Here is an 18,603-nt window from a genome sequence, read left to right on the forward strand (position 1 = left end):
GTGGACCTGAAGGAACAGAGCAGGGTAGGAGAAAGAGGTGATGAAGGTCAACAAAATAGCTATCTAGGAATACCCTGGGCTAAAGCAAGAGGAAAAGGTCAGGAAGTCATGTTCCACTATCTCAAATGTTTCGATCTGCAGAACTTTTGTGCAGGATCCAGACCAAGAACAGTGCTTTGCTCAAAGGTCTATTCCCAAAGGAGCATGGCCCCTATCCCTTATTGCTATTTGATATGTGAAAAATCCAGTTATGGTTCCAAGGCTGTCATATTACCAACTCCTTCAGTTCGAAGGAGGCAGGAGCTATGATTGACTGGGATGGAGGAGATACCTACCTTCCAAGCCCAGCCATTTTCCACTTTCTTCTTACCTGCCCAGTCTTCCATAGGAGACATCAGAGTACTAGTCAGTTGCCTATGGAGGTTAATTACTGGGTTTCCTGAAATTGGCTTTGGTAAGATAACTTTTTTAATATATATATATATGTATATGAAGTGGTATAAACAGTCCCGATTAGGCTATACAGTAACAGGGGCAGAGTGGCCATTTTAACTTACAGGGAAATCTCTCCGTGCCCACTACATCGCTGGTGGCCAGGAGAAAGCAGAACCGAGCCCCAGCAACTCAGCCTGTGCCTCAGGGGCCACTCGGCTCAAACTCTTCATCAGTGATGACATCTGGAGTCAATTCAACCACTGTATCCTCCTTCATAGCTGCCAGTTTGGGGGAGGATGCAATGGGTGAGCTAATGCCCACTGTTTGCCCCACTGAGCTGAGTGGCTCCTACACCGCTACCGTAAGAAGCATTAAGCTTGGCTTTCTACGGGCCATCTTCTCTCCTCGGTCTGCTCCTGATCAGTAAAGCAAAAACTAGATTCCTCCCACATTTGACATGCCTACCAAGAGCAGAAAACTGAACTGTTTAGGTATCTAAACATACATCCCACAGCCTTCAGTTCATCAGCATAACCACACCTTTATTGACACTATAAAAGGGAGAACATTACTCAAATAGATGGAAGAACTAAACATAAAATGAATCACGAATTAAAATATCCCAAGGTTAAAGCATATTACTTTGTATAAAAACAGCAACATAAGAACATAAGAGACGCCAATGTTGGATCAAGTCAATGGCCCATCTAGTCCAAAACTCTGTCACACAGTGGCCAAAAATACCAGGGGGCATCAGGAGATCCACCAGTGGGGCCAGGACATTAGAAGCCCTCCCACGGTTGATTCCCCCCCCCCAAGCACCAAGAAGACAGAGCATTACTTGCCCCAGAGCCCCTATCTATACCTTGTGGCTAATAGCCATTGAACATATGAAACATATACAAATTTTGCCACAGCCTTCAGTTTGCAGGACCTGAGCATGGTTGTTAATTGTAAGATCTTTTGGAGGCTGTTGATTCATGGTTTTTCCCTAAATCAGAAGTGAATTGACAACACATAACAGAACATAGCAGAAGACCTTCTACTTTTGGTTCAATGATGAGCATAATTATCGCGGGGGGGGGATAGCATACTCTAGTGTTGCAGAAAAGAAGAATCAACCACAGTCCCCGAGTATTTGTACACCAGCAAGTTAAAATCTACCTCAGCAAACCTTACCTGGTTCTCCAAGTGACAGAACTCGAGGGAAGAGTCTCTGTATCAAGAGCTGCTGGTGTTTTAACTCTGTGTCTGGAAGGTTTTTATACAACTCCTGGAGTCATTTGAGAGGATCACGTGTTGTCCAATTAATTACTTTTTAAAAAAAAATTCACGTAACACCTAAATTGCAGCCAGTTATTTCAGTATTAGTAACACTTCATCACTGGCGGGTGACTTGGGCTGGGGCGGTGGATGACTTGTGCTCTTTGAGGGACTGCCCTTGAGAAATGTTCAGAGACTTCCATTGGGACAGAGTGCTGCAGACAGGATGTTGACTGGAGCGGGTCATAGTCCCCTTATCACTACCGCCTTGACCCATTTACAGTCACTCCCAACTTGTTTCCAGGAACAGTTCAAAGTTTTGATCAAAGCCCTATGAGGTTTAGACCCAAGGTACCTGAAAGACTGCCAATTCCCTTGTGAACCTGCCTGACCATGGTGGCCATCTTTGGAGGCCCTACTTCGGGTGCCCACCCCTTTCTGAGACTCAGTGGAAGGCAACAAAGGAGAGTCCTTTGTGGCCATGGCAACAAAGCTCTGGAACTCTCTCCCCAGGGGGGAAAGGACAAGAGGAGAAGATTTAAAAATAATAATTTGGAGAAAAGCAATGGCAAACCTAGACAGCATGATAAAAAGTAGAGACATCACCCTGCCAACAAAAGTCCGCATGGTCAAAGCAATGGTATTCCCAGTAGTCATTTATGGCTGTGAGAGTTGGACCATAAGGAAAGCTGAGCGCTGAAGAGTAGATTCTTTTGAATTGTGGTGCTGGAGAAGACTCTGGAGAGTCCCTTGGACTGCAAGAAGATCAAATCAGTCCATCCTAAAAGAAATCAACCCTGACTGTTCCCTGGAAGGCCAGATAATGAAACTGAAGCTCAAATACTTTGGCCACCAAATGAGAAGGGAGCACTCACTGGAGAAGACCCTGATGCTGGGAAAGATTGAAGGCCAAAGAAGAAGGGGACAGCAAAGGATGAGATGGTTAGACAGTGTCATCGATGCAACAAACATGAAATTAAGCAAACTCTGAAGGACAATGGAGGACAGGAGGGCCTGGCGTGATGTGGTCCATAAGAGAACATAAGAGACACCAATGTTGTGTCAGGCCAAAGGCCCATCCAGTCCAACACTTTGTCACACAGTGGCCAAAAATACCAGGTGCCATCAGGAGGTCCACCAGTGGGGCCAGGACATTAGAAGCACTTCCACTGTTGACCCCCCCCCCAAGCACCAAGAAGACAGAATATCACTTGCCCCAGAGCCCCTATCTATACCTTGTGGCTAATAGCCACTGATAGACCTCTGCTCCAGATGCTTATCTGATTCCCTTTTGAAGCCGTCCATGCTTGTAGCCACCACCACTTCCTGTGGCAGTGAATTCCATGTGTTAATCACTCTTTGGGTGAAGAAGGACTTCCTTTTATCCATTCTAACCCAACCACTCAGCAATTTCATGGAGTGCCCACGAGTTCTTGTATTGTGAGAAAGGGAGAAAAGTGCCTCTTTCTCTACCTGCTCTATCCCATGCATAATCTTATAAACCTCAATCATGTCACCCCTCAGTCATCGTTTCTCCAAGCTAAAAGGTCATGAAAAACTAGACTTGACTGTGTGACTGAACACCAAAAATGTTTTTCATGTATTTCACCCTCACTTGGATAACCCCGGCTAGCCCAATCACAAATAACTTCATCATAAAAAAACTTGACACTTCATTTAAAAAAAAACAACAACCCTAAAGTGCTGGAACATGGTCTAATAAAGTGCGAGAGCAGAGGTTTCAAGTTTGCAAAACTACTTAGATGGTGATACAATCCTGATGGTATCCTCACCAGCTCAATTTGTTCAACTTATTTGTGTGGCGGGCACAGGCTGTAGGTGGTAAGGCCAGGGCCGTGCTGGCAGAGGAAGCAGGAGGGAAGCGAGGGTCTAAGATGCGGAAGGAGCCTGGAGTTCCATCATGCCCAGAGCCTCCTTCCTCGGGGTCGACAGCCACTGCAACCAGTCTGTCTGAGGATCCAAGCCAGTTGCCACCGACATCCTCCCCGACTCTTGTTTGCTTCCCTCCTTTTATCCCCCTCCCCCACCCTGGTGACTCCTCCCTTTCCTTCTGCCGTGCTACCATTGCTCCCTCCCCATGCCAATCACCCCTGCTGCTCTCTCTATGGTGCATTTCCACCCCAGTCTCTCCCTCCTGGGTTTCCCCATGTCTCCCTTCCTGTGCCGGGATGAGGGTGGGCGCGGCTGCTTCCGGTGAAGACAGGGAGATGGACGCCAGCTGCCGTGGTGTTTCGAACTTCCCTCTCTCCAGTAAGTGTGAGCTTCTCCAGCTTTTGCGCATCCGGGCCCGTGCGCGCCCGCCCTGCACCTCCGACTGATGGAACGTGCCAGTCGCTGGCTGTTTCTCTGGCATCAGCTCCGTCTCCTTCCCCGGCACTCCCCCCGGGCCTTTCCATCTCTCGGTGGGAGCGGGGGTGTTCTCCATGGGGGTTCCGGTCGCCCATCTTGGGCTTCCCTCATAGCGAGGCGGTCCCGGTCTTTGGCATCCCAGGAAGTCATTCCACAGTGCCCCCTGCCCCCCGAGGCATGTTGTGGGACACCCCCTAATTCATCTCAAAGGGGCAGTTTCCTCGGGGGTCTTCCTGATTTATGGCCAATCTGTTTACAGATAAATTGGTGACCTTTGGAATGACAGCAGGGAAAAAATATTGTGAATTCATGTTCACAGTATGAAGAGATTTGTACTCTTAATATGCAGCTGTTAAAATTAAGGTTAATCAGTGTAGTAACCAGAATGGAGCCGCCAACCGTAGCCGAAGCCGAGGACAGCAAGAGGAGAAGGAGGAAAAAAGCCGGAGGGAGCCGAGCCAGCAATGGGCCGAGATGCCGAACTAAGATCAAGAAGAATGACAGCGCCATCTACAGGGTGCTGGTAGGGCAGTCCCCACTGCAATTCAGATGTGGCCATAGTTAGGGATAACATAGTAACTGTAAGCCGCTCAGAGACTCCCTAGGGGGTTCGAGCGGGGTAGAAGCCGAAAGTAATAAATAAATAATAAATAAATAAATAACCAATATCTTAAACAGTTGAGGGTTACTAAAGATTCAGTATGAAGCACTAACAAACAAACAAAACCCTTTAATATAGCATTAAGGGTCGTACCAGCAGCAATTCCAGTCCCAGGCAGTGTTCCCTCTTAGCTGAGTTAGTGTGAGCTAGCTCACAGTTTTTTAGTCTCCGGCTCACAGATTTTTGTCTTAGCTCAGGAAGGATGGCTCCAGAGCACACTGATTTATGCAGCAGCCAAATCGCTCGCTCACAACTTTAATGCCAGTAGCTCACAGAGTAGAATTTTTGCTCACAAGACTCCTCAGCTTAAAGGGAGCATAGGTCCCAGGGCCTGTTGGATTTCACCATACCACGAAAACGTACCATGAATTCATGGCTCCAAAAAATGCTGGACATTCTCTAACTAACTGAGGCAATTCCATGGACCCTTCAGCTTGTGACCTCCCAATTACCCCCAGGTATGGTTCCCATCGATGAGGGCAATCCATAAAAACAGTTAGTAAGTCTGCACTTTACAGCTCTTAACAGAATGAGTACAAAGGAAAACTAATTGGGCGTACTCGCACATACAGAACTGCTGGACAAGCCATTTTTTTTGAAATTACATATTTCTTGACTCCTCAACCGTTTCCATTTCAAAGGAGTGATGAAGATGATGATTAGTGGAGTGGTGGTTCATGGCACAGAAGAGAACATGATGTCCTTTAGAAGATATTTTTTCGATGAGATGTGACCACTCTGTACCAGACACCAATTACATCATATCCCTGTTTAGGTCATGAGTAAATTTCCACCTCTTCCAGTTGTACTACCAAGGTAGCATTGGATCAATGGCATTGGCATTGTCTGTTGTGCTGGGCCATTTTGGAGTTTCTTGTGAGGATGATCACCATAGACCTGCCTCATGTGCCTACAACATCATTAGTTATGCTGCTGGAACTCCTTTCCCTAGCATAGGTGTAAAATCACTGGACTACTTATTCAAGACAGGTGGTGTTTGTTTGTCTTGTTCCCATTCTCCTCCCCTTCCTTATTGCATGGCCTGTCCCTCCCCACTGGAGGAACCCCAAGTTCAAATATCAAAAGTAGGGGTGGGTATGAATATAGAAAATGGAGATTCTTTAGAGGGTTGTGGTTTGGAGATTTCACAAACCCTGAACCCTGAACCTCCAATGAACTCCTCCATTTGCCAAACTGGTTCATGGTTTGGGGAGTTTGGCCCACCCAGAAGTGAGCTCTGAAGACATTTAAATGTCCTTGGAGCCTACTTCCAGGTCGGGCCAGCCTAACTCAGCTCCAAGAGTTAGCTCTGAAGACCTTTATAGGCCTTTGGAGTTCCCTCTGTTAGGTCTGAAGGCTTTTATAAGCCTTCTTTGACCTGATATGGACAGGCCTTAATATGGGCAGGCCCCACCTCGAAGTAGTCTCCAAATGCTTATAAAAGCCTTCAGAGCTCACTCTCAGAGCTCCAAAGGACTATAAAGGCCTTCAGAGTTTGCTTGTTGCCCACCTGCTCTCCTCTCCGTGACCACATCTGAATGGAAGGCAGAGTCAAGGGGGCAAAGGTGTATAAAAGGCTTTTGGAGCTCACTCTTGGAGCTCAGTTGGCCGGCCCAACCAAGACGTTGGCTCCAAAGGCATTTAAATGTCTTCAGAGCTCACTCGGGAGGGGCTGCTGGTGGGCTCTGAGGGCATTCGGAGCTCACATCTAGCTGGGCTGCAGTCACAGTCCAAGAACATGTCTCTCAAGAACCTCACAAACCTCCATGAAAAACATGGAGGTTCGTGGGCAGATCTCAGGAGACACATTTTCCTGAACCCCTGATTCGTGAAGCACGAACCAGCCTGGTTCATGCTTAGGGCTGCCAAATCCCCCCCGGGGTGGATTTCCCCTGCTTTGGAGGCCCGATTTCCGCCTCCGTGGAATCGGGCCCCGGGGAAAACCCCGCCCCCGTGTGCACGTCACCCGGATGTGACATTGCACGCTGGGGGCGGGGCCACAGCCATTTGAGGGGAAAACTCTATGTTTTCCCTCAAATGGCTGTGGCGCCACCCCCAGCGTGCCCAGCGTCATGATGTCACATCTGGGTGACGTAGATGCGGGGGGCGCGAGTTTTGCAAACACACGCACTGGGAGCTGCCCAGGAGTCCCCCGCCAAGGAGGTGATTGCCATTTGGCAACCCTATTCATGCTTGAACTGAGGTTCATTTGCAGATTTGTACCCATCCTTAGTAAGAAGTGAAAGAAAATACACTCTGAGATCTTGCGGCCTTCGGATTCTTTAACGAAAGGGAGGGGGCATCTAGTGTTTTATTAAAGAAAGGTCTGTTGATCAAAGAACAACTAGCTTAAGAAACTCCCAGTGGAGAAAAAGCCTCCTTTTCTGAGTGCTTTAGAAAAGAAAGAGATTTCTTGGTTTTTATTTATTTTAACTTATTATTTTTTATAACTTTTTCCAAATTAAGATGTCACTTGTGGCTTAACAGATAACATTTCTTGTTGTTGTTAAGTCGCACAGTTGAGTCTGAGTCTTCATGACCCCATGGACTACATCACACCAGGCCCTCCTGTCTTCCGCTGTCCTCGGAAGTTTGCTTAATTTCATGTTTGTTGCATCGATAACACCGTCGAACCATCTCATCCTTTGCCATCCCCTTCTTCTTTGACCTTCAATCATCCCCAACATCAGGGTCTTCTCCAGTGACCCTTCAGCTTCAGTATCTGGCCTTCCACATAACATACTCAATATGGAAAGACAACCACACACTAGGATTGCACTAAAGTGAAGGGATCTCAGTGGATTGCTTCATGTAAATCACTGCTCTAATTGCCAGTGAATAGTTCAACCCCGATCTTGTGTATAACTTCTTGACCTCTTTATTCTACCTTGGAAAAGGTAATAAATTTACTTGCTGGTTAAGTAGTTCCTTTCCTCTTTCCTTTCTTTGAAACTTACCACACCAGGATGGGCTTAGTGCACAGTTTGGTGTAGTGGTTAAGTGCACAGACTCTAATCTGGGAGAACCGGGTTTGATTCCCCACTCCTCCACTTGAACCTGGCTGGATGACCTTGGGCAAGCCGTAGTTCTGATAAGAGCTGCTCTTGTAAAAGAGCAGTTTCTGTCAGAGCTCTCTCAGCCCCACCTACCTCACAGGGTGTCTGTTATGGGGAGGGGAAGGGAAAGGAGTTTGTAATCCGCTCTGAGACACCTTTGGGTAGTGAAGGGTGGGGTATAAATCCAATCTCCTCCTCCTCCTCCTCCTCCTCCTCCTCCTCAGCCCCACCGACCTCACAGGGTGTCTGTTGTGGGGAGCAGAAGGGAAAGGAGTTCTTCTTCTTCTTCTTCTTCTTCTTCTTCTTCTTCTTCTTCTTCTTCTTCTTCTTCTGACTATTTTTAACCTGGGAGATCATATTCTAATTTTTAACAAACATGGGATACTATTCACCTGACAGTTCTGACAGAGGGACCAATTTTCATACGATGGAGTGGTCAAGGCCTTTCCAGGGTGGCCACCTGCACCTTGTGTTAAGAGGTTTACAGCCTATGTATGTTTGGGGAACTTCCCTTTATTCATCAACCCTAGTAGCCATTGATGGAGTTTTCCTCCATCGATATAATTCTCTGTTAAAGCTAATATTGTAAGACCCAAAGAGTAATCAACACACTGGAATTCACTGCCACAGGGAGTGGTGGTGGCTACAAGCACAGACAGCCTCAAGAGGAATTGTGTGTATTGCTCCAAGTTCCTTGGAGAATGGTTCAGTCAAAATGGATAAACAGACTAGGGGGCCGGTCACACCAGTGGGATAAGCTGCGGGGGAAGTGTGGCTTTTTAGAGCCACAACAAACTGAAGCGTGGCACCGGAATCAGACAATTCCCCAATGCGCCATGCATATGCCATCCGCCATGATCACATGCCGAGGGGGAAGTGAGGCTAAGATGGGTGAGGCGGGTCAGCTGCAGCATTGGTGCGCATGCGCAGTTCGGCAGTTCCTCGTATAGTATGGGCGACCGGAGCGTTGGTGATCCCACGCCCGCCGGTGCCGCACGTTTTCCAGTAAGTGCTGCTCTGGCAGTGGTACCTTTTAAATCTGCTTCTTCAGGCTGACGGTACGGGTTGGAGATGGGTGTGCCATGCTTGCCAGATGTTGGCATCTGATTGCGCCCGTTTGATCCACCCTCCATCTGTCCTTCTCATGGGGCAAATCCTCCATGTGACCGGGACCTACAAATGGTGGGTTCAGTTTCCCATGGAAGTGGAAGGGTTGCCAGGCTCCAGGTGGGACCTGGGAATACCCTGGAATTAGAATTCATCTCCAGATGAAAGAAGAAGAAGAGATTCGATTTATACCCCGCCCTTCACTACTCAAAGGCGTCTCAGAGGGGCTTACAAACTCCTTTCCCTTCCTCTCCCCACAACAGACACCATGTGAGGTAGGTGCGGCTGAGAGAGCTCTCAGAGAACTGCTCTTTTGAGGACAGCTCTGACAGAACTATGGCTTGCCCAAGGTCATTCAGCATCTGCAACTGGAGGAGTGGGGAATCAAACCCGGTTCTCCCAGATTAGAGTCCGCACACCAAACTGGCTCTCAATTCCATTGGAGAAAATGGCTGCTTTGGAGGGTGGACTCTATGGCATTATGCCCTGTTGAGGACCCTTCAAACCCTGCCATTCCTGGGCTTCAACCTCGTTTTCATTGGTTGCTTCTGAGATAAACAGCCTGGTCTGCTGTCTCAGCCTGTTGAAATGCTGCACTAAGTGTGACCTCCAGCTGCAAGTGAGAAAAAGATTCCAACCAAAGAGGGGTGCTTTTCAAGTCAAAGCTCAGCTCAGCTCTGAATTTACGGAGGGATCTTTAAAAACAGGGGGGGGGCTCTGCTGTCCAGCTTCTCACTTGCAATAGAAAAATCAAGTGGCCAACCTTATAGGGTTATTGTACTCTTTAGTAAGAGAATGCCCATCGGACTTGTTAGAGGAGGAAGGGGCCAAACCAAAAGTAAATGTAAGGGACTAAGGACAGTCTCTTGAGCTAAATCTGTGAGGCAGGCCTGGTAAGCATTCTTACCCTAAGACCCCCTAATTCATCTCAAAGGGCTGATTTCCTCTGGGGACTTCCTGATTTATGGCACTGCCTCTTTCCCAATTAGCTTACAGATTCAGTGGTGTCCTTCAGTATGTTGGCAGAAAAAAAAGTTCTAAGGTACTCCTTACAATATGAAGAGATTTATACTCTTAATATGCAGCTGTTAAAATGGTTAATCTATGTAGTATGATCTCAGTCGATGGACCCAGTCTCTATATCAACCGAAAACCAGAAAACAAACTGTGACAATATAATGCTAGATAATATTTCTTTGAAAAATCATCATAATTATACAATGTAGAAAAACTGAACAATTATTGATAATTAGTGTAGACGGTGGTCTCCGGAATGTCCTGCCATTTCGACACTAGTCTTCTTCTGAACAAAGATGAATAACATTTAGTAATTCTCAAGAATTCATTTCAACTGGTGGCATATCAAAATTTCATGGATCTCACTGGTGATTCAACAATCATTATAACTGTAGTTTCAAGAAGAGCCTTCGAAATGGCAGGACATTCCAGAGACCACCGTCTACGCTAATTATTGATCATTGTTCACTTTTTCTACATTGTATAATTATGATGATTTTTCAAAGAAAAATCTACATCTAGTGTTATATTGTCACAGTTTGTTTTCTGGTTTTCAGTTAATCTGTGTAGTAACCAATCTCTTAAAAAGTTGAGGGTTACTAAAGATTCAAGATTAAGAACTAGCAGACAAACAAAAAACTCTTTAATCCAGCATTAAGGGTCATACCAGCAGTAATTCTAGTCCCATGGCCTGTTGAATTTTACCATACCATGAAAACTTTCCATGAATTCATGGCTCAAAAAATGGCTGGACATTCTCTAACTGAGGCAACTCTAGTGTCCCTTTAACTTGTGACTGGCCAGTTTTCTCCAAGTACAGTTTCCATCTATGAAGGCAATTAAAAACAAGAAATGACCAAAACAGGAAACAGAGGCTATGATGCAGGGAAGACTTTATTTTTCAAAAGAAGAATGGTACAATTCCACAATTGGGTGTTTCAGGTGCCAAATCAAACAAATTCCTTCATTTGCCATACACAAAACTGAAGATTCACTGAGAAAAAACCTTCCATTTTAATACATTTTGCTACATGGGAGACCGATTCCTGATTGAGAAAGTGGGACAAATCGAACATGCATTAGGGGAGTTGAACTTGGATTTCTAACTCTTGGCTCTTCACTCTTGGGCGGGTTGTAGTCCTTGGGCTCAGCATTAGTAGCAAGAGTAGCAATCACTCTGGAATCTGGACAGTGGCTTCTGAAAGCACTTGGTTGCTCCCTTGGGGAAGGAAGTATAGCATACGTTGCTGGTGGGTGGGCAGTATGGAGTACAAGGGTTGCATACGTTGCCGATGGGTGGGCAGTATGGAGCACAAGGGTTGCACTGCTCAATGCACAGGGGTAGGTCGGCGCAGAACATGGATTGCCCTGGAACCTTCACCATGAAAGGTGGTGGTTGGATAGACACAGTCATGGGAGGACAGCTTGAGGCACATGGGTTCCACAGACAAGACATGTTTCTCTGCTGGTGGGTGGACCTGAAGGAACATAGCAGGGTAGGAGACAGAGTTGATGAAGGTCAACAAAACAGCAATAAAATAGAATACCCTGGGCTACAGCAGAAGACAACACCCAGGGAAAACTGACTGAAAGGCTTAAGAACATATGAGAAGCCAATGTTGGATCAGGCTAATGGTCCATTCAGTCCAACACAGGGGCAGGGTGGCCATTTTAACTCAAGGGGAAATCTCTCAGTAGCCCTCTACACTACCGGTGGCTAGGAGAAAGCAAAACCAAGCCCCAGCAAAACAGCCAGTGTCACAGGGGCCAATCGTCTCAGACTCCTCAGACAACTGGAGTCAACTCAGCCATTGTATCCTCCTTCACAGCTGCCAGTTTGCGGGAGGATGCAGTGGGTGAGCTAATGCCCACCATTTGTTCTACTAAGCTAAGTGGCTCCTACAGCACCACAATAAGAAGCATTTAGCTCAGCTTGCTACGGGGCCATCTTCACTTCTCATACTGTTCCTGATCAGTAAAGCAAAAACTAGATTTCACTCAGTTTTGAAATGCCTACTGAGAGTAGGAAACTGAACTGGCTTGGTTTTCAAATCTACATTCCACAGCACTGCCGTTTCCAAGGACCGAGCAAGGTTGTTAATGATATTATTTTTGGAAGCTGTTAATTCATAGGGATGACCTAAGTCAGAAGCAAATTAACAGCACATAACAGAACAGAACAGAAGAACTTCTGCTTTTTTGCTTAAAGGTGAGCCTAATTATTGGGGGGGGGGAATTAGCATGAAATAGTGTTGCAGAAAAGAAGAATCAACCACAGTCCCCAAGTCTCAGCAAACCTTACCTGGTTCTCCAATGGAAAGAACTCGAGGGAAGGGTCTCTGTATCTGGAGCTGCTGGTGTCCTAGCTCTGTGTCCTCCAGGCTTTTATACAACTCCTGGAGGCATTAGAGAGGATGATGTGTTTTCCAATTAATTACTAATTGTATTTTTCTTCACGCAACACCCAAACCGCAACCAGTTATTTCAGTATTAGTAGCACTTCATCCCTGGCAGATTACTTTGGCCGGGTCACAGTGGATGACTTGCACTCTATGTTGGACTGCCCTTGAGAAAAGTTCAGAAAATTCAGCCGGTACAGAGTGCTGCAGACAGGACATTGACTGGAATGGGTCGTAGTCACCTTATCACTGGCCCATTTACAGTGACTCCCAATTTGTTTCTGGGCACAATTCAAGGTGCTGACCAAAGACATATGGGGTTAAAGACTGACATACCTGAAAGACTTGCTACTCCCTTATGAGTCTGCCTGACCACAATTGTCATCTTTGGGGGCCCTGCTTTGGGGACCCCCCCTTTCTGAGACTCAGTGGAAGGCAACCCAGGAGAGGCCTTCGTGGACATGTCGTGGCGCCAAAGCTCTGGAACTCTCTCCCCTTCCTGTTGTCCTCTTCTGCCAGTGGATGAAGACATTTGTTTTGTTTGGCACCCCCCAATGACTTCTCCTAATTGTGTTTTTTATGTTTTCCATTTATTTCACCCTGACCGGGATAACCTAGGATAGCCCAATCTCATCAAATCTCACAAGCTAAGCAGGGTCGGCCTTAGTCAGTCTTTGGATGGGGGACCACCAGGGAATACCAAGGTCATAATGCAGAGCAGGCAATGCTAAACCACCTCTAAACATCTCTTGCCATGAATACCCTACAGAATTGCCTTAAGTCAGCTATGACTGGACAGAAAAATAAAAGCATTTTAATTTGGGGACATTGATTTTATTAGTTTAAAATGTGATTTAATCATATGTATTTTAATTTGGTATCCACCATGGTGGCCCTTATGAGGGCAGAAAGGCAGGATACCAATTTTGTAAATAATAAAAAATAAACAATGGCCCATTCACACTGGCCACAGAATGCAGGGGGGGGGGAAGCGTGGCTTTTCACTGCGCCGCACTTGTGACCCAGCCGAACGTGATCAGATGTGACAGCAGGAAATTGGGGGTAGCAGTTTGTTGGCACACGTTTCCAGCATACTTCATGTGGCACTGGAGCAATCAGATGGAGGACATCCATCTGTGGCCCGTTGCAAGCGTAAAATAGTGGAGTTTCTGCAGTAGCTTTTAACTCTGGATCTTCGGCGGGATGCAATAGCTTGCCAATGGGTGTGTGATGCTTTCCAGATGTGCTTGTGTGATTGCACCCATTAAATCCGCCCAGCATCTGTGCATATCCCGCGGCAACTTCTGTGTGTGATCAGAGCCTACGTTTTACACCACAGGTGGATTCTTTTTCTGGGGGAATCTAAAATGCTGTTCAATTTTAGAGCATTCTATAGATATATAAATGATAGATGACTGACATAGAGAGAGAGAGAGAGAGAGAGAGAGAGAGAGAGAGAGAGAGAGAGAGAGATTTTGGATTTATACCGTGCCCTCCCTGCTGAAGCAAGCTCAGGGCAGCTTACATAAAAGTATTAAAACAGTTTAAACACATAAATTCTAAAGTGTGATAGATAGATACAGATAGATAGATAGATAGATAGATAGATAGATTGATTGATTGATTGATTGATTGATAGATGATAGATAGATAGATAGATGATAGATTGATTGATAGACAGACAGACAGACAGACAGACAGACAGACAGATAGATAGATAGATAGATAGATAATTAAAGGAAGATTTCAAGGCTGTTGTTCAGTCATCTCAGAAAACCCCCTAAAGAATTCTCTGATTTTGTCACTTGAGATATTGAAAGTATATCTACAATGCAAAAAGTTTTCATATTGATTGTGTCTCCCTCAATAGGATTTTGTTTTTCCTGCAGGTCTTTGAGATATTCAGGTTACACCACATTGATGCGAGGAAAAAGAAGTCGGCTGTGTCCGAATAAAAGCCAAATACTATCAGCTTTTATTTGGGTGCAACTAATTTCGGTAGCCAAATACAGATCTCTGAATTCAGATTGGCTGAATAAATACCCATAAATACCGATAAGTTATTTTTCAGGTATTTATTCAGCCTGGTATATACCGAATGCACACCCTTATTATATATTGGTAGAGAGATGGTGGGGAGGTTATACATATATACACACACAAATACAAAGTTAAATACAAGAAAATTTCCACTGCATTTCTTTTCTGGCCTTTGAATATAAAGTTTGAGTCCAGTAGCACTTTTCAGACCAACCTTTGTTCTGCTGTTTCTATTTTCTGGCTATTATTATTAATCATTTTATTGCATGATTATTAATGACAATAATTTTGTCATATAGAGGAGGGGCCCTGACCTGGATAGCCTGGCCTGATCTCATCAGATCTCAGAAGTTAAGCAGGGCCGACGTGGAGCCAGGCAATGGCAAACCACCTCCAAATGTGTCTTGCCTCAACAACCATATGAGTCACCATAAGTCATATGTGACTGGATGGCAAAAAGAAAATAAGAGGGGTGTTAAAAAAATTATCCACCCTGGGTGCCAAATAGGCTAGCTATGCCACTGAAATGGTTGGCTCTTCGGCGAAAAACTGAGAGAACTGTGTGTATATGACACAAGAACAATTAAACACTCCAGAATGTTTCAAAAAAGTACAGAGCTTCAGTAATTAAGAAGACGGGCACCCAGCCACTATCATTGCTAACCTGGTATTGCAATACCAGCTTAACAATGTTCTGGAGTGAATTCTGAAAATTGGTTAAAGAAACTGCACTGTTCGCTGTGTCATTGAAAATGTTCATTAGTATTGTATTCTTGAAGAAGATACTCAAAATGAAGTTTGTAATCCGGAACCATCATTGAATGTATATTGGAATGAAGAATTTTTCTGAATACTGAATATTCAACACAAACGAATTTTTTCATGATGTATTGAACATTTCATTTTTTTCTGTACTGTATACTTTGTACATGTTTCTATAATATAATCTCTATTGTTTAATTGTTCTAGCATCATATGCACACAATTCTTTTCATTGTTTGCTCAGTTTTGCTGTGTTATCTTGTTTGTTGTTGGCTCTTTGGCTAAAGCAGGGCAAAAATATTGACAATACAATAATGATCAAATATCTCACCCAATGAGCGACAACACCTCTGCTAGTAGGACTGATCCATGGGATCCAACTCTGTGAAAGCTTCCTGTGATTCTATTGTTTCACAAAACATTAATGTTCAGGGTGTTCTTGTTGAGGAAGTGGAGCTGCGGTACAATAGATCAGGTCACCAAATGACTTCTATTAGGGATAAAGTTTTCATACACTGACTGGCTTCTTGGCTGCAATGGTTATTTCTGCTTACTGTAGTGGTTAAGTGTGCAGACTCTAACCTGGGAGAACTGGGTTTGATTCTCCACTCCTCCCCTCACAGCTGCTGGATGACCTTGGGCAAGCCATAGTTCTGGCACAGCTGTCCTTGAAAAAGAGCAGTTCTGTCAGAGCTCTCTCAGCCCCCCCTACCTCACAGGGTGTCTGTTGTGGGGAGGGAAAGGGAAAGGAGTTTGTAAGCAGCTCTGAGACTCCTTCAGGTAGCAAGGGCAGGGTATAAATCAGTTATCTTCTTCTTCTTCCCTAGAAATTAAACCTCTGAGTGGGGAATGGAGGCATGTTGTCTCAAGAGAGTCAGTTTGGCGTAGTGGTTAAGTGCACGGACTCTAATCTGGAAGAACCGGGTTTGATTCCCCACTCCTCCACTTGCAGCTGCTGGATGACCTTGGACAAGTCATAGTTCTGTCAGAGCTGTTCTCTCAAGGACAATTCTGGAAAGCCCCGCCTACCCCACAGTGTGTCTGTTGTGGGGAGGGGAAAGGAAAGGAGTTTGTAAGATGCTCTGAGACTAGAAATTAAACCTCTGAGTGGGGAATGGAGGCATGCTGTCTCAAGAGAGTCAGTTTGGCGTAGTGGTTAAGTGCACGGACTCTAATCTGGAAGAACCGGGTTTGATTCCCCACTCCTCCACTTGCAGCTGCTGGATGACCTTGGACAAGTCATAGTTCTGTCAGAGCTGTTCTCTCAGGAACAATTCTGGAAAGCCCCGCCTACCCCACAGTGTGTCTGTTGTGGGGAGGGGAAAGGAAAGGAGTTTGTAAGATGCTCTGAGACTAGAAATTAAACCTCTGAGTGGGGAAGGGAGGCCTTCTTCTTCTTCTTCTTCTTCTTCTTCTTCTTCTTCTTCTTCTTCTTCTTCTTCTTCTTCTTCTTCTTCTTCTTCTTCTTCTTCTTCTTCTTCTTCTCCTCCTCCTCCTCCTCTTGCATTGCCCCCCCCAACAGTTCTTCAGTCCCAGCCACACAACATTATTTTTTTTGCTAGGAATCTTTGCGTTCGATTCAAACATTATGCCCATATTTTGTTATCCGCTTGCTGGCTGACGGACTGAACTGTTTTTATCATACTCGTGATCAGCCTTGAGTGCCAGAGAGAAAGGCAGGCTATAAATGAAAACAATGCATTTTGGTAGGGTTCATTCAATAAAAAGTATATTGCTATGCCCAGCATCATTTTCTTTTATTTTTAATTTTATCAGAACCATAAAATATAACCTGTTACTACAATAAGCCTCACGTGAAAACAAGACAAGATTGGCAATAGCATACCTGTGGCATAAACGTAAACTACCAATAACTCTAAAATAACCTGTTTCTAACTCTTAGAAATACAACAATTCTTGGTAATGTTTGTTTTTAGGAATTACTTCTCCCTCTGCAAGGTATTGAACCACTGGGAACCATACTGCTTGAAATGCTTTAGCATTCCAGTGTGTTCCCAGCATCATTTATATTTCACAAGCTTGGACTGTGGTCACACACACTAAATGATCCACCCACTTTCAATCCATTTTCTGTGCACTTTCCAACGGGACTGAAAGTGGATTGAAAATGGATTATTTAATGTGTGTGGCCACAGCCGAGGAGAGATGTTACAGACATTAACACACAATAAATGGCATATGGGCAATTCAGTGGTTCCAATTGAAAGGTTCAGTCTGAGACCCGGTTTGGTGTAGTGGTTAGGAGTGCGGACTCTAATCTGGGAGAATCGGGTTTGATTCCCCTCTCCTCCACATGCAGCTGCTGGTGTGACCTTGGGTCAGTTACAAGTGCTTTCAGAGCTGTTCTCTCACAAGCAGTTCTCAAAAGAGCTCTCTCAGCCCCACCTACCTCACAGGGTGTCTCCTCTCCTCCACTTGCACCTGGATGGATGACCTTGGGCAAGCCGTAGTTCTGACACAGCTGTTCTGGGAAAAGAGCAGTTTCTGTCAGAGGTCTATCAGCCTCACCTACTTCACAGGTGCCTGTTGTGGGGAGGGGAAGGGAAAGGAGTTTGTAAGCCACTCTGAGACACCTTTGGGTAGTGAAGGGCGGGGGATAAATCCAATCTCTTCTTCTTCTTCCTCTTCTTCCTCCACTTCTTCTTCCTCTTCTTTTCCAGGGACACAATTATCACCCGAGTTGCATTATTTTCTTCCGTCTCCCTCTCACTGAAATCGAAAATGCCCCCCCTACCCCAGGAAGAGAATTCCAGGGCCATATTGCCCTGGCCTGGATGGTGCTGTCTAGCCCAATCTTGTCAGATCTTGGAAGCTAAGCAGGGTTAGCCCTGGTGAGTACTTGGATGGGAGACCACTTAGAAACTCCAGGGTCATGACAGAGAGGCAGCTGATGGCCAACCATCTCTGAACATCTCTTACCTTGGAAACCCTACGGGGTTACCATACTGTAATGTATTCAGATGCTGCCCTGAATGCATTAGGAGGTATGTAAATCCTCCCATAGAGAAGCCATGCAAAGCTTCAAGCTTCAGCAGGGATTCGCGCCGAAAAGTATCGTGGCCAATCAGATTTGAATGTATGTAAGCGGGACCGCTTATGATTGGTCGTTCATGCGCACAACCTGATAGGTTGGTTTAATGTACAGTAGGTGTGGCTACATTAGCCCGGAATGTTTAAATACCGAGCAGCTGAAATGGACAAGCTGTTCGGGCTATGAGGAGTTGTACCGTGTCAGAAGAAGTCGATTGAAGAGCTGAATAAACCTGAGTTTTCTGAAATCACTCTCTGACTACTTTGTTAAGTACGGACTTAACAATTGGCGACGAGGATGGGATCCAGGAGCGGGTAGGCTGCCCCGCTGGTCCCGACCCAACGACGGACAACCAAGAGCAGCAGCTCGCCGTGGCAGAGCAGCGACAGGCACCACAAGCACCGGTGGCAGCGATCGCAGCTATGGCCAATAGCCCGAAGT

Source organism: Gekko japonicus, unplaced genomic scaffold (assembly GCF_001447785.1).
Source record: "Gekko japonicus isolate JY-2015 unplaced genomic scaffold, Gekko_japonicus_V1.1 scaffold1203, whole genome shotgun sequence".
NCBI lineage: Eukaryota > Metazoa > Chordata > Lepidosauria > Squamata > Gekkonidae > Gekko > Gekko japonicus.